The following is a 27,802-nucleotide window of genomic DNA, read 5'->3' on the forward strand; positions in this document are numbered from 1 at the left end:
GATTGCTGAGTGTGTGTGTGGAGCTGATTGCTGAGTGTGTGTGTGGAGCTGATTGCTGAGTGTGTGTGTGGATCTGATTGCTGAGTGTGTGTGTGGAGCTGATTGCTGAGTGTGTGTGTGGAGCTGATTGCTGAGTGTGTGTGTGGAGCTGATTGCTGAGTGTGTGTGTGGAGCTGATTGCTGAGTGTGTGTGTGGAGCTGATTGCTGAGTGTGTGTGTGGAGCTGATTGCTGAGTGTGTGTGTGGAGCTGATTGCTGAGTGTGAATGTGGAGCTGATTGCTGAGTGTGCGTGTGGAGCTGATTGCTGAGTGTGCGTGTGGAGCTGATTGCTGAGTGTGCGTGTGGAGCTGATTGCTGAGTGTGCGTGTGGAGCTGATTGCTGAGTGTGCGTGTGGAGCTGATTGCTGAGTGTGTGTGTGGAGCTGATTGCTGAGTGTGTGTGTGGAGCTGATTGCTGAGTGTGTGTGTGGAGCTGATTGCTGAGTGTGTGTGTGGAGCTGATTGCTGAGTGTGTGTGTGGAGCTGATTGCTGAGTGTGTGTGTGGAGCTGATTGCTGAGTGTGTGTGTGGAGCTGATTGCTGAGTGTGTGTGTGGAGCTGATTGCTGAGTGTGTGTGTGGAGCTGATTGCTGAGTGTGTGTCGGGAGCTGATTGCTGAGTGTGTGTGTGGAGCTGATTGCTGAGTGTGTGTGTGGAGCTGATTGCTGAGTGTGTGTGTGGAGCTGATTGCTGAGTGTGTGTGTGGAGCTGATTGCTGAGTGTGTGTGTGGAGCTGATTGCTGAGTGTGTGTGTGGAGCTGATTGCTGAGTGTGTGTGTGGAGCTGATTGCTGAGTGTGTGTGTGGAGCTGATTGCTGAGTGTGTGTGTGGAGCTGATTGCTGAGTGTGTGTGTGGAGCTGATTGCTGAGTGTGTGTGTGGAGCTGATTGCTGAGTGTATGTGTGGAGCTGATTGCTGAGTGTGTTTGTGTGGAGCTGATTGCTGAGAGAGTGTACGGAGCTGGTTGCTGAGTGTGTGTGTGGAGCTGATTGCTGAGTGTGTGTGTGGAGCTGATTGCTGAGTGTGTGTGTGGAGCTGATTGCTGAGTGTGTGTGGGGAGCTGATTGCTGAGTGTGTGTGTGGAGCTGATTGCTGAGTGTGTGTGGGGAGCTGATTGCTGAGTGTGTGTGTGGAGCTGATTGCTGAGTGTGTGTGTGGAGCTGATTGCTGAGTGTGTGTGTGGAGCTGATTGCTGAGTGTCTGTGGGGAGCTGATTGCTGAGTGTGTGTGGGGAGCTGATTGCTGAGTTTGTGTGGGGAGCTGATTGCTGAGTGTGTTTGTGTGGAGCTGATTGCTGAGTGTGGGTGTGTGGTGCTGATTGCTGAGTGTGTGTGTGGAGCCGATTGCTGAGTATGTGTGTGGGGAGACAATTTCTGAGTGTGTGTGAGTGTGAAGCTGATTACTGAATGTTTTTGTGTGGAGCTGATTGCTGAGTGTGTTTGTGTGGAGCTGATTGCTGAATGTGTTTGTGTGGAGCTGATTGCTGAATGTGTTTGTGTGGAGCTGATTGCTGAATGTGTTTGTGTGGAGCTGATTGCTGAATGTGTTTGTGTGGAGCTGATTGCTGAATGTGTTTGTGTGGAGCTGATTGCTGAATGTTTTTGTGTGGAGCTGATTGCTGAATGTGTTTGTGTGGAGCTGATTGCTGAATGTGTTTGTGTGGAGCTGATTGCTGAGAGAGTGTACGGAGCTGGTTGCTGAGTGTGTGTGGGGAGCTGATTGCTGAGTGTGTGTGGGGAGCTGATTGCTGAGTGTGTGTGGGGAGCTGATTGCTGAGTGTGTGTGGGGAGCTGATTGCTGAGTGTGTGTGGGGAGCTGATTGCTGAGTGTGTGTGGGGAGCTGATTGCTGAGTGTGTGTGGGGAGCTGATTGCTGAGTGTGTGTGGGGAGCTGATTGCTGAGTGTGTTTGTGGGGAGCTGATTGCTGAGTGTGTTTGTGTGGAGCTGATTGCTGAGTGTGTGTGTGGAGCCGATTGCTGAGTATGTGTGTGGGGAGACAATTTCTGAGTGTGTGTGTGTGTGGAGCTTATTGCTGAGTGTGTATACGTGTGTAGACCTTATTGCTGAATATGTGTGTGTGTGTGTGTGTGTGTGTGTGTGGAGCTTATTGCTGAGTGTGTGTGTGGAGATGCTTACTGTGTGTGTGTGTGGAGCTGATTGCTGAGTGTGTGTGTGGAGCTGATTGCTGAGTGTGTGTGTGGAGCTGATTGCTGAGTGTGTGTGTGGAGCTGATTGCTGAGTGTGTGTGTGGAGCTGATTGCTGAATGTGTGTGTGGAGCTGATTGCTGAGTGTGTGTGTGGAGCTGATTGCTGAGTGTGAGTGTGAAGCTGATTACTGAGTGTGTGTGTGTGTGGAGCTTATTGCTGAGTGTGTATACCTGTGTAGACCTTATTGCTGAATATGTGTGTGTGTGTGTGTGTGTGTGTGTGTGGAGCTTATTGCTGAGTGTGTGTGTGGAGCTGCTTACTGTGTGTGTGTGTGGAGCTGATTGCTGAGTGTGTGTGTGGAGCTGATTGCTGAGTGTGTGTGTGGAGCTGATTGCTGAGTGTGTGTGTGGAGCTGATTGCTGAGTGTGTGTGTGGAGCTGATTGCTGAGTGTGTGTGTGGAGCTGATTGCTGAGTGTGTGTGTGGAGCTGATTGCTGAGTGTGTGTGTGGAGCTGATTGCTGAGTGTGTGTGTGGAGCTGATTGCTGAGTGTGTGTGTGGAGCTGATTGCTGAGTGTGTGTGTGGAGCTGATTGCTGAGTGTGTGTGTGGAGCTGATTGCTGAGTGTGTGTGTGGAGCTGATTGCTGAGTGTGTGTGTGGAGCTGATTGCTGAGTGTGTTTGTGTGGAGCTGATTGCTGAGTGTGTGTGTGGAGCTGATTGCTGAGTGTGTGTGTGGAGCTGATTGCTGAGTGTGTGTGTGGAGCTGATTGCTGAGTGTGTGTGTGGAGCTGATTGCTGAGTGTGTGTGTGTGGAGCTGATTGCTGAGTGTGTGTGGGGAGCTGATTGCTGAGTGTGTGTGTGGAGCTGATTGCTGAGTGTGTGTGTGGAGCTGATTGCTGAGTGTGTGTGTGGAGCTGATTGCTGAGTGTGTGTGTGGAGCTGATTGCTGAGTGTGTGTGTGGAGCTGATTGCTGACTGTGTGTGTGGAGCTGATTGCTGACTGTGTGTGTGGAGCTGATTGCTGAGTGTTTGTGTGGAGCTGATTGCTGAATGTGTTTGTGTGGAGCTGATTGCTGAATGTGTTTGTGTGGAGCTGATTGCTGAATGCGTTTGTGTGGAGCTGATTGCTGAATGTGTTTGTGTGGAGCTGATTGCTGAGAGAGTGTACGGAGCTGGTTGCTAAGTGTGTGTGGGGAGCTGATTGCTAAGTCTGTGTGGGGAGCTGATTGCTGAGTGTGTGTGGGGAGCTGTTTGCTGAGTGTGTGTGGGGAGCTGATTGCTGAGTGTGTTTGTGGGGAGCTGATTGCTGAGTGTGTTTGTGTGGAGCTGATTGCTGAGTGTGGGTGTGTGGTGCTGATTGCTGAGTGTGTGTGTGGAGCCGATTGCTGAGTATTTGTGTGGGGAGACAATTTCTGAGTGTGTGTGAGTGTGAAGCTGATTACTGAGTGTGTGTGTGTGTGGAGCTTATTGCTGAGTGTGTATACCTGTGTAGACCTTATTGCTGAATATGTGTGTGTGTGTGTGTGTGTGTGTGTGTGTGGAGCTTATTGCTGAGTGTGTGTGTGGAGCTGCTTACTGTGTGTGTGTGTGGAGCTGATTGCTGAGTGTGTGTGTGGAGCTGATTGCTGAGTGTGTGTGTGGAGCTGATTGCTGAGTGTGTGTGTGGAGCTGATTGCTGAGTGTGTGTGTGGAGCTGATTGCTGAGTGTGTGTGTGGAGCTGATTGCTGAGTGTGTGTGTGGAGCTGATTGCTGAGTGTGTGTGTGGAGCTGATTGCTGAATGTGTGTGTGGAGCTGATTACTGAGTGTGTGTGTGGAGCTGATTGCTGAGTGTGTGTGTGGAGCTGATTGCTGAGTGTGTGTGTGGAGCTGATTGCTGAGTGTGTGTGTGGAGCTGATTGCTGAGTGTGTGTGTGGAGCTGATTGCTGAGTGTGTGTGTGGAGCTGATTGCTGAGTGTGTGTGTGGAGCTGATTGCTGAGTGTGTGTGTGGAGCTGATTGCTGAGTGTGTGTGTGGAGCTGATTGCTGAGTGTGTGTGTGGAGCTGATTGCTGAGTGTGTGTGTGGAGCTGATTGCTGAGTGTGTGTGTGGAGCTGATTGCTGAGTGTGTGTGTGGAGCTGATTGCTGAGTGTGTGTGTGGAGCTGATTGCTGAGTGTGAGTGTGGAGCTGATTGCTGAGTGTGTGTGGGGAGCTGATTGCTGAGTGTGTGTGTGGAGCTGATTGCTGAGTGTGTGTGTGGAGCTGATTGCTGAGTGTGTGTGTGGAGCTGATTGCTGAGTGTGTGTGTGTGGAGCTGATTGCTGAGTGTGTGTGTGGAGCTGATTGCTGAGTGTGTGTGTGGAGCTGATTGCTGAGTGTGTGTGTGGAGCTGATTGCTGAGTGTGTGTGTGGAGCTGATTGCTGAGTGTGTGTGTGGAGCTGATTGCTGAGTGTGTGTGTGGAGCTGATTGCTGAGTGTGTGTGTGGAGCTGATTGCTGAGTGTGTGTGTGGAGCTGATTGCTGAGTGTATGTGTGGAGCTGATTGCTGAGTGTGTTTGTGTGGAGCTGATTGCTGAGATAGTGTACGGAGCTGGTTGCTGAGTGTGTGTGTGGAGCTGATTGCTGAGTGTGTGTGTGGAGCTGATTGCTGAGTGTGTGTGTGGAGCTGATTGCTGAGTGTGTGTGGGGAGCTGATTGCTGAGTGTGTGTGTGGAGCTGATTGCTGAGTGTGTGTGGGGAGCTGATTGCTGAGTGTGTGTGGGGAGCTGATTGCTGAGTGTGTGTGGGGAGCTGATTGCTGAGTGTGTGTGTGGAGCTGATTGCTGAGTGTGTGTGTGGAGCTGATTGCTGAGTGTCTGTGGGGAGCTGATTGCTGAGTGTGTGTGGGGAGCTGATTGCTGAGTTTGTGTGGGGAGCTGATTGCTGAGTGTGTTTGTGTGGAGCTGATTGCTGAGTGTGGGTGTGTGGTGCTGATTGCTGAGTGTGTGTGTGGAGCCGATTGCTGAGTATGTGTGTGGGGAGACAATTTCTGAGTGTGTGTGAGTGTGAAGCTGATTACTGAATGTTTTTGTGTGGAGCTGATTGCTGAGTGTGTTTGTGTGGAGCTGATTGCTGAATGTGTTTGTGTGGAGCTGATTGCTGAGTGTGTGTGTGGAGCTGATTGCTGAATGTGTGTGTGTGTGGTGCTGATTGCTGAATGTGTTTGTGTGGAGCTGATTGCTGAATGTGTTTGTGTGGAGCTGATTGCTGAATGTTTTTGTGTGGAGCTGATTGCTGAATGTGTTTGTGTGGAGCTGATTGCTGAATGTGTTTGTGTGGAGCTGATTGCTGAATGTGTTTGTGCGGAGCTGATTGCTGAGAGAGTGTACGGAGCTGGTTGCTGAGTGTGTGTGGGGAGCTGATTGCTGAGTCTGTGTGGGGAGCTGATTGCTGAGTGTGTGTGGGGAGCTGGTTGCTGAGTGTGTGTGGGGAGCTGATTGCTGAGTGTGTGTGGGGAGCTGATTGCTGAGTGTGTGTGGGGAGCTGATTGCTGAGTGTGTTTGTGGGGAGCTGATTGCTGAGTGTGTGTGTGGAGCTGATTGCTGAGTGTGTGTGTGGAGCTGATTGCTGAGTGTGTGTGTGGAGCTGATTGCTGAGTGTGTGTGGGGAGCTGATTGCTGAGTGTGTTTGTGTGGAGCTGATTGCTGAGTGTGTGTGTGGAGCCGATTGCTGAGTATGTGTGTGGGGAGACAATTTCTGAGTGTGTGTGTGTGTGGAGCTTATTGCTGAGTGTGTGTGGAGCTGATTGCTGATTATTTGGTGTGTGTGCTGTGTGTGTGGAGCTGATTGCTGAGTGTGTGTGTGGAGCTGTTACTGATGTGTGTGTGTGGAGCTGATTGTCTGGACGTGTGAATGTGTGTGTGAGCTGATTGCTGAGTGTGTTTGTGGAGCTGATTGCTGAAGTGTGGCTGATACTGGTGGAGCTGATTGCTGAGTGTGTGTGTGGAAGTGATTGCTGAATGTGTGTGTGGAGCTGATTGCTGCGTGTCGTGTGTGGAGCTGATTGCTGAGTGTTGTGGTGGGAGCTGATTGCCTGAGGTGTTGTGTGGAGCTGATTGCTGAGTGTGTGTGGGGAGTTGATTGCTGAGTGTGTGTGGGCAGCTGAATGCTGAGTGTGTGTGGGGATCTGATTGCTGAGTGTGCCTGTGCATGGAGCAGATTGCTGAGTGTGTGTGTGGCGCTGATTGCAGAGTGTGATTATGTGGGGAGCTGATGGCTGAGTGTGTGTGTGGAGCTGATTGCTGAGTGTGTGTGTGGAGCTGATTGCTGAGTGTGTGTGTTTGGAGCTGATTGCTGTGTGTGTGTGTGTGTGTGTGTGTGGAACTGATTGCTGAGTGTGTGTGTGTGTGTGTGTGTGTGTGTGTGTGGAGCTGATTGCTGAGTGTGTGTGTGTGTGTGGGGCTGATTGCTGAGTGTGTGTGTGTGTGTGGAGCTGATTGCTGAGTGTGTGTGTGCGTGTGGAGCTGATTGCTGGGTGTGTGTGGGTGTGGAGCTGATTACTCTGTGTGTGTGCATCTGATTACTCTGTGTGTGTTTATGTAGCTGATTGCTGACTGTGTGTGGTGTGGAGCTGATTGCTGAGTTGTGTGCTGTGGAGCTGATTGCTGAGTGTGTGTGTGGAGCTGATTGCTGAGTGTGTGTGTGGAGCTGATTGCTGAGCGTGTGTGTGTGGAGCTGATTGCTGAGCGTGTGTCTGGAGCTGATTGCTGAGTGTGTGTGTGGAGCTGATTGCTGAGTATGTGTGTGGAGCTGATTGCTGAGTGTGTGTGTGGAGCTGATTGCTGAGTGTGTGTGTGGAGTGATTGCTGAGTGTGTGTGTGGAGCTGATTGCTGAGTGTGTGTGGGAGCTGATTGCTGAGTGTGCTGTGCTGGAGCTGATTGCTGAGTGTGTGTGTGGAGCTGATTGCAGAGTGTGATTATGTGGAGCTGATGGCTGAGTGTGTGTGTGGAGCTGATTGCTGAGTGTGTGTGTGGAGCTGATTGCTGAGTGTGTGTGTGGAGCTGATTGCTGAGTGTGTGTGTGGAGCTGATTGCTGAGTGTGTGTGTGGAGCTGATTGCTGAGTGTGTGTGTGGAGCTGATTGCTGAGTGTGCTGTGGAGCTGATTGCTGAGTATGTCGTGTGGAGCTGATTGCTGAGTGTGCGTGTGGAGCTGATTGCTGAGTGTGTGTGTGGAGCTGATTGCTGAGTGTGTGTGTGGAGCTGATTGCTGAGTGTGTGTGTGGAGCTGATTGCTGAGTGTGTGTGTGGAGCTGATTGCTGAGTGTGTGTGTGGAGCTGATTGCTGAGTGTGTGTGTGGAGCTGATTGCTGAGTGTGTGTGTGGAGCTGATTGCTGAGTGTGTGTGTGGAGCTGATTGCTGAGTGTGTGTGTGGAGCTGATTGCTGAGTGTGTGCTGTGGAGCTGATTGCTGAGTGTGTGTGTGGAGCTGATTGCTGAGTGTGTGTGTGGAGCTGATTGCTGAGTGTGTGTGTGGAGCTGATTGCTGAGTGTGTGTGTGGAGCTGATTGCTGAGTGTGTGTGTGGAGCTGATTGCTGTGTGTGTGTGTGGAGCTGATTGCTGAGTGTGTGTGTGGAGCTGATTGCTGAGTGTGTGTGTGGAGCTGATTGCTGAGTGTGTGTGTGGAGCTGATTGCTGAGTGTGTGTGTGTGGAGCTGATTGCTGAGCGTGTGTGTGTGGAGCTGATTGCTGAGTGTGTGTGTGGAGCTGATTGCTGAGTGTGTGTGTGGAGCTGATTGCTGAGTGTGTGTGTGGAGCTGATTGCTGAGTGTGTGTGTGGAGCTGATTGCTGAGTGTGTGTGTGGAGCTGATTGCTGAGTGTGTGTGTGGAGCTGATTGCTGAGTGTGTGTGTGGAGCTGATTGCTGAGTGTGTGTGTGGAGCTGATTGCTGAGTGTGTGTGTGGAGCTGATTGCTGAGTGTGTGTGTGGAGCTGATTGCTGAGTGTGTGTGTGGAGCTGATTGCTGAGTGTGTGTGTGGAGCTGATTGCTGAGTGTGTGTGTGGAGCTGATTGCTGAGTGTGTGTGTGGAGCTGATTGCTGAGTGTGTGTTTGGAGCTGATTGCTGAGTGTGTGTGTGGAGCTGATTGCTGAGTGTGTGTGTGGAGCTGATTGCTGAGTGTGTGTGTGGAGCTGATTGCTGAGTGTGTGTGTGGAGCTGATTGCTGAGTGTGTGTGTGGAGCTGATTGCTGAGTGTGTGTGTGGAGCTGATTGCTGAGTGTGTGTGTGGAGCTGATTGCTGAGTGTGTGTGTGGAGCTGATTGCTGAGTGTGTGTGTGGAGCTGATTGCTGAGTGTGTGTGTGGAGCTGATTGCTGAGTGTGTGTGTGGAGCTGATTGCTGAGTGTGTGTGTGGAGCTGATTGCTGAGTGTGTGTGGAGCTGATTGCTGAGTGTGTGTGTGGAGCTGATTGCTGAGTGTGTGTGTGGAGCTGATTGCTGAGTGTGTGTGTGGAGCTGATTGCTGAGTGTGTGTGTGGAGCTGATTGCTGAGTGTGTGTGGGGAGCTGATTGCTGAGTGTGCCTGTGGAGCTGATTGCTGAGTGTGCGTGTGGAGCTGATTGCTGAGTGTGCCTGTGGAGCTGATTGCTGAGTGTGCGTGTGGAGCTGATTGCTGAGTGTGTGTGTGGAGCTGATTGCTGAGTGTGTGTGTGGAGCTGATTGCTGAGTGTGTGTGTGGAGCTGATTGCTGAGTGTGTGCGTGGAGCTGATTGCTGAGTGTGTGCGTGGAGATGATTGCTGAGTGTGTGTGTGGAGATGATTGCTGAGTGTGTGTGTGGAGATGATTGCGGGGTGTGTGTGTGGAGCTGATTGCTGAGTGTGTGTGTGTGGAGCTGATTGCTGAGTGTGTGTGTGGAGCTGATTGCTGAGTGTGTGTGTGTGGAGCTGATTGCTGAGTGTGTGTGTGTGGAGCTGATTGCTGAGTGTGTGTGTGTGGAGCTGATTGCTGAGTGTGTGCGTGTGGAGCTGATTGCTGAGTGTGTGCGTGTGGAGCTGATTGCTGAGTGTGTGCGTGTGGAGCTGATTGCTGAGTGTGTGCGTGTGGAGCTGATTGCTGAGTGTGTGCGTGTGGAGCTGATTGCTGAGTGTGTGCGTGTGGAGCTGATTGCTGAGTGTGTGTGTGTGTGGAGCTGATTGCTGAGTGTGTGTGTGTGGAGCTGATTGCTGAGTGTGTGTGTGTGTGGAGCTGATTGCTGAGTGTGTGTGTGTGTGGAGCTGATTGCTGAGTGTGTGTGTGTGTGTGGAGCTGATTGCTGAGTGTGTGTGTGTGTGTGTGTGTGTGTGTGTGTGTGTGTGTGTGGAGTTGATTGCTGAGTGTGTGTGTGTGGAGCTGATTGCTGAGTGTGTATGTGTGTGGAGCTGATTGCTGACTGTGTGTGTGTGTGTGTGGAACTGATTGCTGAGTGTGTGTGTGTGTGGAGCTGATTGCTGAGTGTGTGTGTGTGTGTGTGGAGCTGATTGCTGAATGTGTGTGTGTGTGGAGCTGATTGCTGAATGTGTGTGTGTGTGGAGCTGATTGCTGAATGTGTGTGTGTGTGGAGCTGATTACTATGTGTGTGTGTGTGGAGCTGATTGCTGAGATGTGTGTGTGTGTGGAGCTGATTGCTGAGTGTGTGTGTGTGTGTGGAGCTGATTGCTGAGTGAGCCTGTGCATGGAGCAGATTGCTGAGTGTGTTTATGTATGTGGAGCATGTGGAGTTGATTGCTGAGTGTGTTTGTGTGTGGAGCTGATTGCTGAGTGTGATTATGTGTGGAGCTGATTGCTGAGTGTGTGTGTGGAGATGATTGCTGAGTGTGTGTGTGGAGATGATTGCTGAGTGTGTGTGTGGAGATGATTGCTGAGTGTGTGTGTGGAGATGATTGCTGAGTGTGTGTGTGGAGATGATTGCGGGGTGTGTGTGTGGAGCTGGTTGCTGAGTGCGTGTGTGTGGAGCTGATTGCTGAGTGTGTGTGTGTGGAGCTGATTGCTGAGTGTGTGTGTGTGGAGCTGATTGCTGAGTGTGTGTGTGTGGAGCTGATTGCTGAGTGTGTGCGTGTGGAGCTGATTGCTGAGTGTGTGCGTGTGGAGCTGATTGCTGAGTGTGTGCGTGTGGAGCTGATTGCTGAGTGTGTGCGTGTGGAGCTGATTGCTGAGTGTGTGCGTGTGGAGCTGATTGCTGAGTGTGTGTGTGTGTGGAGCTGATTGCTGAGTGTGTGTGTGTGGAGCTGATTGCTGAGTGTGTGTGTGTGTGGAGCTGATTGCTGAGTGTGTGTGTGTGTGGAGCTGATTGCTGAGTGTGTGTGTGTGTGTGGAGCTGATTGCTGAGTGTGTGTGTGTGTGGAGCTGATTGCTGAGTGTGTGTGTGTGTGTGTGTGTGTGTGTGGAGTTGATTGCTGAGTGTGTGTGTGTGGAGCTGATTGCTGAGTGTGTATGTGTGTGGAGCTGATTGCTGAGTGTGTGTGTGTGTGTGTGGAACTGATTGCTGAGTGTGTGTGTGTGTGGAGCTGATTGCTGAGTGTGTGTGTGTGTGTGGAGCTGATTGCTGAATGTGTGTGTGTGTGGAGCTGATTGCTGAATGTGTGTGTGTGGAGCTGATTGCTGAATGTGTGTGTGTGTGGAGCTGATTGCTGAATGTGTGTGTGTGTGGAGCTGATTGCTGAATGTGTGTGTGTGTGGAGCTGATTGCTGAGTGTGTGTGTGTGTGGAGCTGATTGCTGAGTGTGTGTGTGGAGCTGATTGCTGAGTGTGTGTGTGGAGCTGATTGCTGAGTGTGTATGTGGAGCTGATTGCTGAGTGTGTGTGTGGAGCTGATTGCTGAGTGTGTGTCTGTGTGTGTGTGGAGCTGATTGCTGAGTGTGTGTGTGTGTGGAGCTGATTGCTGAGTGTGTGTGTGGAGCTGATTGCTGAGTGTGTGTGTGTGGAGCTGATTGCTGAGTGTGTGTGTGTGTGGAGCTGATTGCTGAGTGTGTGTGTGTGTGGAGCTGATTGCTGAGTGTGTGTGTGTGTGGAGCTGATTGCTGAGTGTGTGTGTGTGTGGAGCTGATTGCTGAGTGTGTGTGTGTGTGGAGCTGATTGCTGTGTGTGTGTGTGTGGAGCTGATTGCTGAGTGTGTGTGTGTGTGTGGAGCTGATTGCTGAGTGTGTGTATGTGTGTGGAGCTGATTGCTGAGTGTGTGTGTGTGTGTGTGTGTGTGTGTGGAGCTGATTGCTGAGTGTGTGTGTGTGGACCTGATTGCTGAGTGTGTGTGTGTGTGTGTGTGTGGAGCTGATTGCTGAGTGTGTGTGTGTGGAGCTGATTGCTGTGTGTGTGTGTGTGTGTGGAACTGATTGCTGAGTGTGTGTGTGTGTGTGTGTGTGTGTGTGTGGAGCTGATTGCTGAGTGTGTGTGTGTGTGTGTGGGGCTGATTGCTGAGTGTGTGTCTGTGTGTGGAGCTGATTGCTGAGTGTGTGTGTGCGTGTGGAGCTGATTGCTGGGTGTGTGTGGGTGTGGAGCTGATTACTCTGTGTGTGTGCATCTGATTACTGTGTGTGTGTTTATGCAGCTGATTGCTGAGTGTGTGTGCGCGCAGCTGATTGCTGAGTGTGTGTGCGCGCAGCTGATTGCTGAGTGTGTGTGCGTGTGGAGCTGATTGCTGAGTGTGTGTGTGTGTAGCTGATTGCTGAGTGTGTGTGTGGAGCTGATTGATGAGTGTGTGTGTGTGTGGAGCTGATTGCTGTGTGTGTGTGTGGAGCTGATTGCTGAGTGTGTGTGTGGAGCTGATTGCTGTGTGTGTGTGTGGATCTGATTGCTGAGTGTGTGTGTGGATCTGATTGCTGAGTGTGTGTGTGGATCTGATTGCTGAGTGTGTGTGTGTGTGGAGCTGATTGCTGAGTGTGTGTGTGTGTGGAGCTGATTGCTGAGTGTGTGTGTGTGTGGAGCTGATTGCTGAGTGTGTGTGTGTGTGTGGAGCTGATTGCTGAGTGTGTGTGTGTGTGTGTGTGTGTGTGTGTGTGGAGTTGATTGCTGAGTGTGTGTGTGTGGAGCTGATTGCTGAGTGTGTATGTGTGTGGAGCTGATTGCTGACTGTGTGTGTGTGTGTGTGGAACTGATTGCTGAGTGTGTGTGTGCGTGGAGCTGATTGCTGAGTGTGTGTGTGTGTGTGGAGCTGATTGCTGAATGTGTGTGTGTGTGGAGCTGATTGCTGAATGTGTGTGTGTGTGGAGCTGATTGCTGAATGTGTGTGTGTGTGTGGAGCTGATTGCTGAATGTGTGTGTGTGTGGAGCTGATTGCTGAATGTGTGTGTGTGTGGAGCTGATTGCTGAATGTGTGTGCGTGGAGCTGATTGCTGAGTGTGTGTGTGTGTGGAGCTGATTGCTGACTGTGTGTGTGGAGCTGATTGCTGAGTGTGTGTGTGGAGCTGATTGCTGAGTGTGTATGTGGAGCTGATTGCTGAGTGTGTGTGTGGAGCTGATTGCTGAGTGTGTGTCTGTGTGTGTGGAGCTGATTGCTGAGTGTGTGTGTGTGTGGAGCTCATTGCTGAGTGTGTGTGTGGAGCTGATTGCTGAGTGTGTGTGTGTGTGGAGCTGATTGCTGAGTGTGTGTGTGTGTGGAGCTGATTGCTGAGTGTGTGTGTGTGGAGCTGATTGCTGAGTGTGTGTGTGTGTGGAGCTGATTGCTAAATGCAATTGTGTGTGCGTTCAGCTGACTGTGTGTGCGTGTAGCTGATTACTATGTGTGTGTGCATCTGATTACTCTGTGTGTTTATGTAGCTGATTGCTGAGTGTGTGTGTGTGTGGAGCTGATTGCTGAGTGTGTGTATGTGTGTGGAGCTGATTGCTGAGTGTGTGTGTGTGTGTGTGTGTGTGTGGAGCTGATTGCTGAGTGTGTGTGTGTGGAGCTGATTGCTGAGTGTGTGTGTGTGTGGAGCTGATTGCTGAGTGTGTGTGTGTGTGTGTGTGTGTGTGTGGAGCTGATTGCTGAGTGTGTGTGTGTGTGTGGAGCTGATTGCTGAGTGTGTGTGTGTGTGTGGGGCTGATTGCTGAGTGTGTGTGTGTGGAGCTGATTGCTGAGTGTGTGTGTGCGTGTGGAGCTGATTGCTGCGTGTGTGTGGGTGTGGAGCTGATTACTCTGTGTGTGTGCATCTGATTACTCTGTGTGTGTTTATGTAGCTGATTGCTGACTGTGTGTGGGTGTGGAGCTGATTGCTGAGTGTGTGTGCGTGTGGAGCTGATTGCTGAGTGTGTGTGTGGATCTGATTGCTGAGTGTGTGTGTGGATCTGATTGCTGAGCGTGTGTGTGGATCTGATTGCTGAGTGTGTGTGTGTGGAGCTGATGGCTGAGTGTGTGTGTGGAGCTGATTGCTGAGTGTGTGTGGGGAGCTGATTGCTGAGTGTGTGTGGGGAGCTGATTGCTGAGTGTGTGTGTGGAGCTGATTGCTGAGTGTGTGTGGGGAGTTGATTGCTGAGTGTGTGTGGGCAGCTGAATGCTGAGTGTGTATGGGGATCTGATTGCTGAGTGTGCCTGTGCATGGAGCAGATTGCTGAGTGTGTGTGTGGCGCTGATTGCAGAGTGTGATTATGTGGGGAGCTGATGGCTGAGTGTGTGTGTGGAGCTGATTGCTGAGTGTGTGTGTGGAGCTGATTGCTGAGTGTGTGTGTTTGGAGCTGATTGCTGTGTGTGTGTGTGTGTGTGTGTGGAACTGATTGCTGAGTGTGTGTGTGTGTGTGTGTGTGTGTGTGGAGCTGATTGCTGAGTGTGTGTGTGTGTGTGGGGCTGATTGCTGAGTGTGTGTGTGTGTGTGGAGCTGATTGCTGAGTGTGTGTGTGCGTGTGGAGCTGATTGCTGGGTGTGTGTGGGTGTGGAGCTGATTACTCTGTGTGTGTGCATCTGATTACTCTGTGTGTGTTTATGTAGCTGATTGCTGAGTGTGTGTGGGTGTGGAGCTGATTGCTGAGTGTGTGTGCGTGTGGAGCTGATTGCTGAGTGTGTGTGTGGATCTGATTGCTGAGTGTGTGTGTGGATCTGATTGCTGAGCGTGTGTGTGGATCTGATTGCTGAGTGTGTGTGTGTGGAGCTGATGGCTGAGTGTGTGTGGGGAGCTGATTGCTGAGTATGTGTGGGAACTGATTGCTGAGTGTTGTGTGGGGAGCTGATTGCTGAGTGTGTGTGGGGAGTTGATTGCTGAGTGTGTGTGGGCAGCTGAATGCTGAGTGTGTGTGGGGATCTGATTGCTGAGTGTGCCTGTGCATGGAGCAGATTGCTGAGTGTGTGTGTGGCGCTGATTGCAGAGTGTGATTATGTGGGGAGCTGATGGCTGAGTGTGTGTGTGGAGCTGATTGCTGAGTGTGTGTGTGGAGCTGATTGCTGAGTGTGTGTGTGGAGCTGATTGCTGAGTGTGTGTGTGGAGCTGATTGCTGAGTGTGTGTGTGGAGCTGATTGCTGAGTGTGTGTGTGGAGCTGAATGCTGAGTTTGTGTGGGGATCTGATTGCTGAGTGTGCCTGTGGAGCTGATTGCTGAGTATGCGTGTGGAGCTGATTGCTGAGTGTGCGTGTGGAGCTGATTGCTGAGTGTGTGTGTGGAGCTGATTGCTGAGTGTGTGTGTGGAGCTGATTGCTGAGTGTGTGTGTGGAGCTGATTGCTGAGTGTGTGTGTGGAGCTGATTGCTGAGTGTGTGTGTGGAGCTGATTGCTGAGTGTGTGTGTGGAGCTGATTGCTGAGTGTGTGTGTGGAGCTGATTGCTGAGTGTGTGTGTGGAGCTGATTGCTGAATGTGTGTGTGGAGCTGATTGCTGAGTGTGTGCGTGGAGCTGATTGCTGAGTGTGTGAGTGGAGCTGATTGCTGAGTGTGTGAGTGGAGCTGATTGCTGAGTGTGTGAGTGGAGCTGATTGCTGAGTGTGTGTGTGGAGCTGATTGCTGAGTGTGTGTGTGGAGCTGATTGCTGAGTGTGTGTGTGGAGCTGATTGCTGAGTGTGTGTGTGTGGAGCTGATTGCTGACTGTGTGTGTGTGGAGCTGATTGCTGACTGTGTGTGTGTGGAGCTGATTGCTGAGTGTGTGTGTGGAGCTGATTGCTGAGTGTGTGTGTGGAGCTGATTGCTGAGTGTGTGTGTGGAGCTGATTGCTGAGTGTGTGTGTGGAGCTGATTGCTGAGTGTGTGTGTGGAGCTGATTGCTGAGTGTGTGTGTGGAGCTGATTGCTGAGTGTGTGTGTGGAGCTGATTGCTGAGTGTGTGTGTGGAGCTGATTGCTGAGTGTGTGTGTGGAGCTGATTGCTGAGTGTGTGTGTGGAGCTGATTGCTGAGTGTGTGTGTGGAGCTGATTGCTGAGTGTGTGTGTGGAGCTGATTGCTGAGTGTGTGTGTGGAGCTGATTGCTGAGTGTGTGTGTGGAGCTGATTGCTGAGTGTGTGTGTGGAGCTGATTGCTGAGTGTGTGTGTGGAGCTGATTGCTGAGTGTGTGTGTGGAGCTGATTGCTGAGTGTGTGTGTGGAGCTGATTGCTGAGTGTGTGTGTGGAGCTGATTGCTGAGTGTGTGTGTGGAGCTGATTGCTGAGTGTGTGTGTGGAGCTGATTGCTGAGTGTGTGTGTGGAGCTGATTGCTGAGTGTGTGTGTGGAGCTGATTGCTGAGTGTGTGTGTGGAGCTGATTGCTGAGTGTGTGTGTGGAGCTGATTGCTGAGTGTGTGTGGAGCTGATTGCTGAGTGTGTGTGTGGAGCTGATTGCTGAGTGTGTGTGTGGAGCTGATTGCTGAGTGTGTGTGTGGAGCTGAATGCTGAGTGTGTGTGGGGATCTGATTGCTGAGTGTGCCTGTGGAGCTGATTGCTGAGTGTGCGTGTGGAGCTGATTGCTGAGTGTGCCTGTGGAGCTGATTGCTGAGTGTGCGTGTGGAGCTGATTGCTGAGTGTGCGTGTGGAGCTGATTGCTGAGTGTGTGCGTGGAGCTGATTGCTGAGTGTGTGCGTGGAGATGATTGCTGAGTGTGTGCGTGGAGATGATTGCTGAGTGTGTGCGTGGAGATGATTGCGGGGTGTGTGTGTGGAGCTGATTGCTGAGTGTGTGTGTGTGGAGCTGATTGCTGAGTGTGTGTGTGTGGAGCTGATTGCTGAGTGTGTGTGTGTGTGGAGCTGATTGCTGAGTGTGTGTGTGTGGAGCTGATTGCTGAGTGTGTGTGTGTGGAGCTGATTGCTGAGTGTGTGCGTGTGGAGCTGATTGCTGAGTGTGTGCGTGTGGAGCTGATTGCTGAGTGTGTGCGTGTGGAGCTGATTGCTGAGTGTGTGCGTGTGGAGCTGATTGCTGAGTGTGTGCGTGTGGAGCTGATTGCTGAGTGTGTGCGTGTGGAGCTGATTGCTGAGTGTGTGTGTGTGTGGAGCTGATTGCTGAGTGTGTGTGTGTGGAGCTGATTGCTGAGTGTGTGTGTGTGTGTGTGTGTGTGTGTGTGTGTGTGTGTGGAGTTGATTGCTGAGTGTGTGTGTGTGGAGCTGATTGCTGAGTGTGTATGTGTGTGGAGCTGATTGCTGACTGTGTGTGTGTGTGTGTGGAACTGATTGCTGAGTGTGTGTGTGTGTGGAGCTGATTGCTGAGTGTGTGTGTGTGTGGAGCTGATTGCTGAGTGTGTGTGTGTGTGTGTGGAGCTGATTGCTGAATGTGTGTGTGTGTGGAGCTGATTGCTGAATGTGTGTGTGTGTGGAGCTGATTGCTGAATGTGTGTGTGTGTGGAGCTGATTGCTGAGTGTGTGTGTGTGTGGAGCTGATTGCTGAGTGTGTGTGTGTGTGGAGCTGATTGCTGAGTGTGTGTGTGTGTGTGGAGCTGATTGCTGAGTGTGTGTGTGTGTGTGTGGAGCTGATTGCTGAGTGAGCCTGTGCATGGAGCAGATTGCTGAGTGTGTTTATGTATGTGGAGCATGTGGAGTTGATTGCTGAGTGTGTTTGTGTGTGGAGCTGATTGCTGAGTGTGATTATGTGTGGAGCTGATTGCTGAGTGTGTGTGTGGAGATGATTGCTGAGTGTGTGTGTGGAGATGATTGCTGAGTGTGTGTGTGGAGATGATTGCTGAGTGTGTGTGTGGAGATGATTGCTGAGTGTGTGTGTGGAGATGATTGCGGGGTGTGTGTGTGGAGCTGGTTGCTGAGTGTGTGTGTGTGGAGCTGATTGCTGAGTGTGTGTGTGTGGAGCTGATTGCTGAGTGTGTGTGTGTGTGGAGCTGATTGCTGAGTGTGTGTGTGTGTGGAGCTGATTGCTGAGTGTGTGTGTGTGGAGCTGATTGCTGAGTGTGTGCGTGTGGAGCTGATTGCTGAGTGTGTGCGTGTGGAGCTGATTGCTGAGTGTGTGCGTGTGGAGCTGATTGCTGAGTGTGTGCGTGTGGAGCTGATTGCTGAGTGTGTGCGTGTGGAGCTGATTGCTGAGTGTGTGTGTGTGTGGAGCTGATTGCTGAGTGTGTGTGTGTGGAGCTGATTGCTGAGTGTGTGTGTGTGTGGAGCTGATTGCTGAGTGTGTGTGTGTGTGGAGCTGATTGCTGAGTGTGTGTGTGTGTGGAGCTGATTGCTGAGTGTGTGTGTGTGTGTGTGTGTGTGTGTGTGGAGTTGATTGCTGAGTGTGTGTGTGTGGAGCTGATTGCTGAGTGTGTATGTGTGTGGAGCTGATTGCTGACTGTGTGTGTGTGTGTGTGGAGCTGATTGCTGAGTGTGTATGTGTGTGGAGCTGATTGCTGAGTGTGTGTGTGTGTGGAGCTGATTGCTGAATGTGTGTGTGTGTGGAGCTGATTGCTGAATGTGTGTGTGTGTGGAGCTGATTGCTGAATGTGTGTGTGTGTGGAGCTGATTGCTGAATGTGTGTGTGTGTGGAGCTGATTGCTGAATGTGTGTGTGTGTGGAGCTGATTGCTGAATGTGTGTGTGTGTGGAGCTGATTGCTGAGTGTGTGTGTGTGGAGCTGATTGCTGAGTGTGTGTGTGGAGCTGATTGCTGAGTGTGTGTGTGGAGCTGATTGCTGAGTGTGTATGTGGAGCTGATTGCTGAGTGTGTGTGTGGAGCTGATTGCTGAGTGTGTGTGTGTGTGGAGCTCATTGCTGAGTGTGTGTGTGGAGCTGATTGCTGAGTGTGTGTGTGTGTGGAGCTGATTGCTGAGTGTGTGTGTGTGTGGAGCTGATTGCTGAGTGTGTGTGTGTGTGGAGCTGATTGCTGAATGTGTGTGTGTGTGGAGCTGATTGCTGAGTGTGTGTGTGTGTGGAGCTGATTGCTGAGTGTGTGTGTGGAGCTGATTGCTGAGTGTGTGTGTGGAGCTGATTGCTGAGTGTGTATGTGGAGCTGATTGCTGAGTGTGTGTGTGGAGCTGATTGCTGAGTGTGTGTCTGTGTGTGTGTGGAGCTGATTGCTGAGTGTGTGTGTGTGTGGAGCTCATTGCTGAGTGTGTGTGTGGAGCTGATTGCTGAGTGTGTGTGTGTGTGGAGCTGATTGCTGAGTGTGTGTGTGTGTGGAGCTGATTGCTGAGTGTGTGTGTGTGTGGAGCTGATTGCTGAGTGTGTGTGTGTGTGGAGCTGATTGCTGAGTGTGTGTGTGTGTGGAGCTGATTGCTAAATGCAATTGTGTGTGCGTTCAGCTGACTGTGTGTGCGTGTAGCTGATTACTATGTGTGTGTGCATCTGATTACTCTGTGTGTTTATGTAGCTGATTGCTGAGTGTGTGTGGGTGTGGAGCTAATTGCTGAGTGTGTGGGTGTGGAGCTGATTGCTGAGTGTGTGCGTGTGGAGCTGATTGCTGAGTGTGTGTGTGTGTGTGGAGCTGATTGCTGAGTGTGTGTATGTGTGTGGAGCTGATTGCTGAGTGTGTGTGTGTGTGTGTGTGTGTGTGTGGAGCTGATTGCTGAGTGTGTGTGTGTGGACCTGATTGCTGAGTGTGTGTGTGTGTGTGTGTGTGGAGCTGATTGCTGAGTGTGTGTGTGTGTGGAGCTGATTGCTGTGTGTGTGTGTGTGTGTGGAACTGATTGCTGAGTGTGTGTGTGTGTGTGTGTGTGTGTGGAGCTGATTGCTGAGTGTGTGTGTGTGTGTGGGGCTGATTGCTGAGTGTGTGTCTGTGTGTGGAGCTGATTGCTGAGTGTGTGTGTGCGTGTGGAGCTGATTGCTGGGTGTGTGTGGGTGTGGAGCTGATTACTCTGTGTGTGTGCATCTGATTACTCTGTGTGTGTTTATGTAGCTGATTGCTGAGTGTGTGTGGGTGTGGAGCTGATTGCTGAGTGTGTGTGCGTGTGGAGCTGATTGCTGAGTGTGTGTGCGTGTGGAGCTGATTGCTGAGTGTGTGTGTGTGTGGAGCTGATTGCTGAGTGTGTGTGTGTTTGGAGCTGATTGATGAGTGTGTGTGTGTGTGGAGCTGATTGCTGAGTGTGTGTGTGGAGCTGATTGCTGAGTGTGTGTGTGGAGCTGATTGCTGTGTGTGTGTGTGGATCTGATTGCTGAGTGTGTGTGTGGATCTGATTGCTGAATGTGTGTGTGTGTGGAGCTGATTGCTGAGTGTGTGTGTGTGTGGAGCTGATTGCTGAGTGTGTGTGTGTGTGGAGCTGATTGCTGAGTGTGTGTGTGTGTGTGGAGCTGATTGCTGAGTGTGTGTGTGTGTGTGTGTGTGTGTGTGGAGCTGATTGCTGAGTGTGTGTGTGTGGACCTGATTGCTGAGTGTGTGTGTGTGTGTGTGTGTGGAGCTGATTGCTGAGTGTGTGTGTGTGTGGAGCTGATTGCTGTGTGTGTGTGTGTGTGTGGAACTGATTGCTGAGTGTGTGTGTGTGTGTGTGTGTGTGTGGAGCTGATTGCTGAGTGTGTGTGTGTGTGTGGGGCTGATTGCTGAGTGTGTGTCTGTGTGTGGAGCTGATTGCTGAGTGTGTGTGTGCGTGTGGAGCTGATTGCTGGGTGTGTGTGGGTGTGGAGCTGATTACTCTGTGTGTGTGCATCTGATTACTCTGTGTGTGTTTATGTAGCTGATTGCTGAGTGTGTGTGGGTGTGGAGCTGATTGCTGAGTGTGTGTGCGTGTGGAGCTGATTGCTGAGTGTGTGTGCGTGTGGAGCTGATTGCTGAGTGTGTGTGTGTGTGGAGCTGATTGCTGAGTGTGTGTGTGTTTGGAGCTGATTGATGAGTGTGTGTGTGTGTGGAGCTGATTGCTGAGTGTGTGTGTGGAGCTGATTGCTGAGTGTGTGTGTGGAGCTGATTGATGTGTGTGTGTGTGGATCTGATTGCTGAGTGTGTGTGTGGATCTGATTGCTGAATGTGTGTGTGTGTGGAGCTGATTGCTGAGTGTGTGTGTGTGTGGAGCTGATTGCTGAGTGTGTGTGTGTGTGGAGCTGATTGCTGAGTGTGTGTGTGTGTGTGGAGCTGATTGCTGAGTGTGTGTGTGTGTGTGTGTGTGTGTGTGTGGAGTTGATTGCTGAGTGTGTGTGTGTGGAGCTGATTGCTGAGTGTGTATGTGTGTGGAGCTGATTGCTGACTGTGTGTGTGTGTGTGTGGAACTGATTGCTGAGTGTGTGTGTGTGTGGAGCTGATTGCTGAGTGTGTGTGTGTGTGTGGAGCTGATTGCTGAATGTGTGTGTGTGTGGAGCTGATTGCTGAATGTGTGTGTGTGTGGAGCTGATTGCTGAATGTGTGTGTGTGTGTGGAGCTGATTGCTGAATGTGTGTGTGTGTGGAGCTGATTGCTGAATGTGTGTGTGTGTGGAGCTGATTGCTGAATGTGTGTGTGTGGAGCTGATTGCTGAGTGTGTGTGTGTGTGGAGCTGATTGCTGACTGTGTGTGTGGAGCTGATTGCTGAGTGTGTGTGTGGAGCTGATTGCTGAGTGTGTATGTGGAGCTGATTGCTGAGTGTGTGTGTGGAGCTGATTGCTGAGTGTGTGTCTGTGTGTGTGGAGCTGATTGCTGAGTGTGTGTGTGTGTGGAGCTCATTGCTGAGTGTGTGTGTGGAGCTGATTGCTGAGTGTGTGTGTGTGTGGAGCTGATTGCTGAGTGTGTGTGTGTGTGGAGCTGATTGCTGAGTTTGTGTGTGTGGAGCTGATTGCTGAGTGTGTGTGTGTGTGGAGCTGATTGCTAAATGCAATTGTGTGTGCGTTCAGCTGACTGTGTGTGCGTGTAGCTGATTACTATGTGTGTGTGCATCTGATTACTCTGTGTGTTTATGTAGCTGATTGCTGAGTGTGTGTGGGTGTGGAGCTAATTGCTGAGTGTGTGGGTGTGGAGCTGATTGCTGAGTGTGTGCGTGTGGAGCTGATTGCTGAGTGTGTGTGTGTGTGTGGAGCTGATTGCTGAGTGTGTGTGTGTGGAGCTGATTGCTGTGTGTGTGTGTGTGTGGAGCTGATTGCTGAGTGTGTGTGTGTGTGTGGAGCTGATTGCTGAGTGTGTGTATGTGTGTGGAGCTGATTGCTGAGTGTGTGTGTGTGTGTGTGTGTGTGTGGAGCTGATTGCTGAGTGTGTGTGTGTGGACCTGATTGCTGAGTGTGTGTGTGTGTGTGTGTGTGGAGCTGATTGCTGAGTGTGTGTGTGTGGAGCTGATTGCTGTGTGTGTGTGTGTGTGTGGAACTGATTGCTGAGTGTGTGTGTGTGTGTGTGTGTGTGTGTGTGTGTGTGGAGCTGATTGCTGAGTGTGTGTGTGTGTGTGGGGCTGATTGCTGAGTGTGTGTCTGTGTGTGGAGCTGATTGCTGAGTGTGTGTGTGCGTGTGGAGCTGATTGCTGGGTGTGTGTGGGTGTGGAGCTGATTACTCTGTGTGTGTGCATCTGATTACTCTGTGTGTGTTTATGTAGCTGATTGCTGAGTGTGTGTGGGTGTGGAGCTGATTGCTGAGTGTGTGTGCGTGTGGAGCTGATTGCTGAGTGTGTGTGCGTGTGGAGCTGATTGCTGAGTGTGTGTGTGTGTGGAGCTGATTGCTGAGTGTGTGTGTGTTTGGAGCTGATTGATGAGTGTGTGTGTGTGTGGAGCTGATTGCTGAGTGTGTGTGTGGAGCTGATTGCTGAGTGTGTGTGTGGAGCTGATTGCTGTGTGTGTGTGTGGATCTGATTGCTGAGTGTGTGTGTGGATCTGATTGCTGAGTGTGTGTGTGGATCTGATTGCTGAGTGTGTGTGTGGATCTGATTGCTGAGTGTGTGTGTGTGGAGCTGATTGCTGAGTGTGTGTGTGGAGCTGATTGCTGGGTATGTGTGGGAACTGATTGCTGAGTGTTGTGTGGGGAGTTGATTGCTGAGTGTGTGTGGGCAGCTGAATGCTGAGTGTGTGTGGGGATCTGATTGCTGAGTGTGCCTGTGCATGGAGCAGATTGCTGAGTGTGTGTGTGGCGCTGATTGCAGAGTGTGATTATGTGGGGAGCTGATCGCTGAGTGTGTGTGTGGAGCTGATCGCTGAGTGTGTGTGTGGAGCTGATCGCTGAGTGTGTGTGTGGAGCTGATCGCTGAGTGTGTGTGTGGAGCTGATCGCTGAGTGTGTGTGTGGAGCTGATCGCTGAGTGTGTGTGTGGAGCTGATCGCTGAGTGTGTGTGTGGAGCTGATCGCTGAGTGTGTGTGTGGAGCTGATCGCTGAGTGTGTGTGTGGAGCTGATCGCTGAGTGTGTGTGTGGAGCTGATCGCTGAGTGTGTGTGTGTGTGTGGAGCTGATCGCTGAGTGTGTGTGTGTGTGTGGAGCTGATCGCTGAGTGTGTGTGTGTGTGTGGAGCTGATTGCTGAGTGTGTGTATGTGTGTGGAGCTGATTGCTGTGTGTGTGTGTGTGTGTGGAGATGATTGCTAAATGCAATTGTGTGTGCGTTCAGCTGACTGTGTGTGCGTGTAGCTGATTACTATGTGTGTGTGCATCTGATTACTCTGTGTGTGTTTATGTAGCTGATTGCTGAGTGTGTGTGGGTGTGGAGCTAATTGCTGAGTGTGTGTGGGTGTGGAGCTAATTGCTGAGTGTGTGGGTGAGGAGCTGATTGCTGAGTGTGTGCGTGTGGAGCTGATTGCTGAGTGTGTGTGCGTGTGGAGCTGATTGCTGAGTGTGTGTGCGTGTGTAGCTGATTGCTGTGTGTGTATGTGTGGGTGGAGCTGATTGCTGAGTTTGTGTGTGTGTGTGTGGAGCTGATTGCTGAGTGTGTGTGTGTGGAGCTGATTGCTGAGTGTGTGTGTGTGTGGAGCTGATTGCTGAGTGTGTGTGTGTGTGTGTGTGTGTGTGGAGCTGATTGCTGAGTGTGTGTGTGTGTGTGGGGCTGATTGCTGAGTGTGTGTGTGTGGAGCTGATTGCTGAGTGTGTGTGTGCGTGTGGAGCTGATTGCTGGGTGTGTGTGGGTGTGGAGCTGATTACTCTGTGTGTGTGCATCTGATTACTCTGTGTGTGTTTATGTAGCTGATTGCTGACTGTGTGTGGGTGTGGAGCTGATTGCTGAGTGTGTGTGCGTGTGGAGCTGATTGCTGAGTGTGTGTGTGGATCTGATTGCTGAGTGTGTGTGTGGATCTGATTGCTGAGCGTGTGTGTGGATCTGATTGCTGAGTGTGTGTGTGTGGAGCTGATTGCTGAGTGTGTGTGGGGAGCTGATTGCTGAGTATGTGTGGGAACTGATTGCTGAGTGTTGTGTGGGGAGCTGATTGCTGAGTGTGTGTGGGGAGTTGATTGCTGAGTGTGTGTGGGCAGCTGAATGCTGAGTGTGTGTGGGGATCTGATTGCTGAGTGTGCCTGTGCATGGAGCAGATTGCTGAGTGTGTGTGTGGCGCTGATTGCAGAGTGTGATTATGTGGGGAGCTGATGGCTGAGTGTGTGTGTGGAGCTGATTGCTGAGTGTGTGTGTGGAGCTGATTGCTGAGTGTGTGTGTTTGGAGCTGATTGCTGTGTGTGTGTGTGTGTGTGTGTGGAACTGATTGCTGAGTGTGTGTGTGTGTGTGTGTGTGTGTGTGTGGAGCTGATTGCTGAGTGTGTGTGTGTGTGTGGGGCTGATTGCTGAGTGTGTGTGTGTGTGTGGAGCTGATTGCTGAGTGTGTGTGTGCGTGTGGAGCTGATTGCTGGGTGTGTGTGGGTGTGGAGCTGATTACTCTGTGTGTGTGCATCTGATTACTCTGTGTGTGTTTATGTAGCTGATTGCTGACTGTGTGTGGGTGTGGAGCTGATTGCTGAGTGTGTGTGCGTGTGGAGCTGATTGCTGAGTGTGTGTGTGGATCTGATTGCTGAGTGTGTGTGTGGATCTGATTGCTGAGCGTGTGTGTGGATCTGATTGCTGAGTGTGTGTGTGTGGAGCTGATGGCTGAGTGTGTGTGGGGAGCTGATTGCTGAGTATGTGTGGGAACTGATTGCTGAGTGTTGTGTGGGGAGCTGATTGCTGAGTGTGTGTGGGGAGTTGATTGCTGAGTGTGTGTGGGCAGCTGAATGCTGAGTGTGTGTGGGGATCTGATTGCTGAGTGTGCCTGTGCATGGAGCAGATTGCTGAGTGTGTGTGTGGCGCTGATTGCAGAGTGTGATTATGTGGGGAGCTGATGGCTGAGTGTGTGTGTGGAGCTGATTGCTGAGTGTGTGTGTGGAGCTGATTGCTGAGTGTGTGTGTGGAGCTGATTGCTGAGTGTGTGTGTGGAGCTGATTGCTGAGTGTGTGTGTGGAGCTGAATGCTGAGTTTGTGTGGGGATCTGATTGCTGAGTGTGCCTGTGGAGCTGATTGCTGAGTATGCGTGTGGAGCTGATTGCTGAGTGTGCGTGTGGAGCTGATTGCTGAGTGTGTGTGTGGAGCTGATTGCTGAGTGTGTGTGTGGAGCTGATTGCTGAGTGTGTGTGTGGAGCTGATTGCTGAGTGTGTGTGTGGAGCTGATTGCTGAGTGTGTGTGTGGAGCTGATTGCTGAGTGTGTGTGTGGAGCTGATTGCTGAGTGTGTGTGTGGAGCTGATTGCTGAGTGTGTGTGTGGAGCTGATTGCTGAGTGTGTGTGTGGAGCTGATTGCTGAGTGTGTGCGTGGAGCTGATTGCTGAGTGTGTGAGTGGAGCTGATTGCTGAGTGTGTGAGTGGAGCTGATTGCTGAGTGTGTGAGTGGAGCTGATTGCTGAGTGTGTGTGTGGAGCTGATTGCTGAGTGTGTGTGTGGAGCTGATTGCTGAGTGTGTGTGTGTGGAGCTGATTGCTGAGTGTGTGTGTGGAGCTGATTGCTGAGTGTGTGTGTGGAGCTGATTGCTGAGTGTGTGTGTGGAGCTGATTGCTGAGTGTGTGTGTGGAGCTGATTGCTGAGTGTGTGTGTGGAGCTGATTGCTGAGTGTGTGTGTGGAGCTGATTGCTGAGTGTGTGTGTGGAGCTGATTGCTGAGTGTGTGTGTGGAGCTGATTGCTGAGTGTGTGTGTGGAGCTGATTGCTGAGTGTGTGTGTGGAGCTGATTGCTGAGTGTGTGTGTGGAGCTGATTGCTGAGTGTGTGTGTGGAGCTGATTGCTGAGTGTGTGTGTGGAGCTGATTGCTGAGTGTGTGTGTGGAGCTGATTGCTGAGTATGTGTGTGGAGCTGATTGCTGAGTGTGTGTGTGGAGCTGATTGCTGAGTGTGTGTGTGGAGCTGATTGCTGAGTGTGTGTGTGGAGCTGATTGCTGAGTGTGTGTGTGGAGCTGATTGCTGAGTGTGTGTGTGGAGCTGATTGCTGAGTGTGTGTGTGGAGCTGATTGCTGAGTGTGTGTGTGGAGCTGATTGCTGAGTGTGTGTGTGGAGCTGATTGCTGAGTGTGTGTGTGGAGCTGATTGCTGAGTGTGTGTGTGGAGCTGATTGCTGAGTGTGTGTGTGGAGCTGATTGCTGAGTGTGTGTGTGGAGCTGATTGCTGAGTGTGTGTGTGGAGCTGATTGCTGAGTGTGTGTGGAGCTGATTGCTGAGTGTGTGTGTGGAGCTGATTGCTGAGTGTGTGTGTGGAGCTGAATGCTGAGTGTGTGTGGGGATCTGATTGCTGAGTGTGCCTGTGGAGCTGATTGCTGAGTGTGCGTGTGGAGCTGATTGCTGAGTGTGCGTGTGGAGCTGATTGCTGAGTGTGCGTGTGGAGCTGATTGCTGAGTGTGCGTGTGGAGCTGATTGCTGAGTGTGTGTGTGGAGCTGATTGCTGAGTGTGTGTGTGGAGCTGATTGCTGAGTGTGTGCGTGGAGCTGATTGCTGAGTGTGTGCGTGGAGATGATTGCTGAGTGTGTGCGTGGAGATGATTGCTGAGTGTGTGTGTGGAGATGATTGCGGGGTGTGTGTGTGGAGCTGATTGCTGAGTGTGTGTGTGTGGAGCTGATTGCTGAGTGTGTGTGTGTGGAGCTGATTGCTGAGTGTGTGTGTGTGTGGAGCTGATTGCTGAGTGTGTGTGTGTGGAGCTGATTGCTGAGTGTGTGTGCGCGCAGCTGATTGCTGAGTGTGTGTGCGCGCAGCTGATTGCTGAGTGTGTGTGCGCGCAGCTGATTGCTGAGTGTGTGCGCGCGCAGCTGATTGCTGAGTGTGTGCGCGCGCAGCTGATTGCTGAGTGTGTGTGCGCGCAGCTGATTGCTGAGTGTGTGCGTGTGGAGCTGATTGCTGAGTGTGTGTGTGTGGAGCTGATTGCTGAGTGTGTGTGTGTGGAGCTGATTGCTGAGTGTGTGTGTGTGTGGAGCTGATTGCTGAGTGTGTGTGTGTGGAGCTGATTGCTGAGTGTGTGTGTGTGTGTGGAGCTGATTGCTGAGTGTGTGTGTGTGTGTGTGTGTGGAGTTGATTGCTGAGTGTGTGTGTGTGGAGCTGATTGCTGAGTGTGTATGTGTGTGGAGCTGATTGCTGACTGTGTGTGTGTGTGTGGAACTGATTGCTGAGTGTGTGTGTGTGTGGAGCTGATTGCTGAGTGTGTGTGTGTGTTTATGTAGCTGATTGCTGACTGTGTGTGGGTGTGGAGCTGATTGCTGAGTGTGTGTGCGTGTGGAGCTGATTGCTGAGTGTGTGTGTGGATCTGATTGCTGAGTGTGTGTGTGGATCTGATTGCTGAGCGTGTGTGTGGATCTGATTGCTGAGTGTGTGTGTGTGGAGCTGATGGCTGAGTGTGTGTGGGGAGCTGATTGCTGAGTATGTGTGGGAACTGATTGCTGAGTGTTGTGTGGGGAGCTGATTGCTGAGTGTGTGTGGGGAGTTGATTGCTGAGTGTGTGTGGGCAGCTGAATGCTGAGTGTGTGTGGGGATCTGATTGCTGAGTGTGCCTGTGCATGGAGCAGATTGCTGAGTGTGTGTGTGGCGCTGATTGCAGAGTGTGATTATGTGGGGAGCTGATGGCTGAGTGTGTGTGTGGAGCTGATTGCTGAGTGTGTGTGTGGAGCTGATTGCTGAGTGTGTGTGTGGAGCTGATTGCTGAGTGTGTGTGTGGAGCTGATTGCTGAGTGTGTGTGTGGAGCTGAATGCTGAGTTTGTGTGGGGATCTGATTGCTGAGTGTGCCTGTGGAGCTGATTGCTGAGTATGCGTGTGGAGCTGATTGCTGAGTGTGCGTGTGGAGCTGATTGCTGAGTGTGTGTGTGGAGCTGATTGCTGAGTGTGTGTGTGGAGCTGATTGCTGAGTGTGTGTGTGGAGCTGATTGCTGAGTGTGTGTGTGGAGCTGATTGCTGAGTGTGTGTGTGGAGCTGATTGCTGAGTGTGTGTGTGGAGCTGATTGCTGAGTGTGTGTGTGGAGCTGATTGCTGAGTGTGTGTGTGGAGCTGATTGCTGAATGTGTGTGTG

Source organism: Carcharodon carcharias, chromosome 8 (assembly GCF_017639515.1).
Source record: "Carcharodon carcharias isolate sCarCar2 chromosome 8, sCarCar2.pri, whole genome shotgun sequence".
Classification (NCBI taxonomy): Eukaryota; Metazoa; Chordata; class Chondrichthyes; order Lamniformes; family Lamnidae; genus Carcharodon; species Carcharodon carcharias.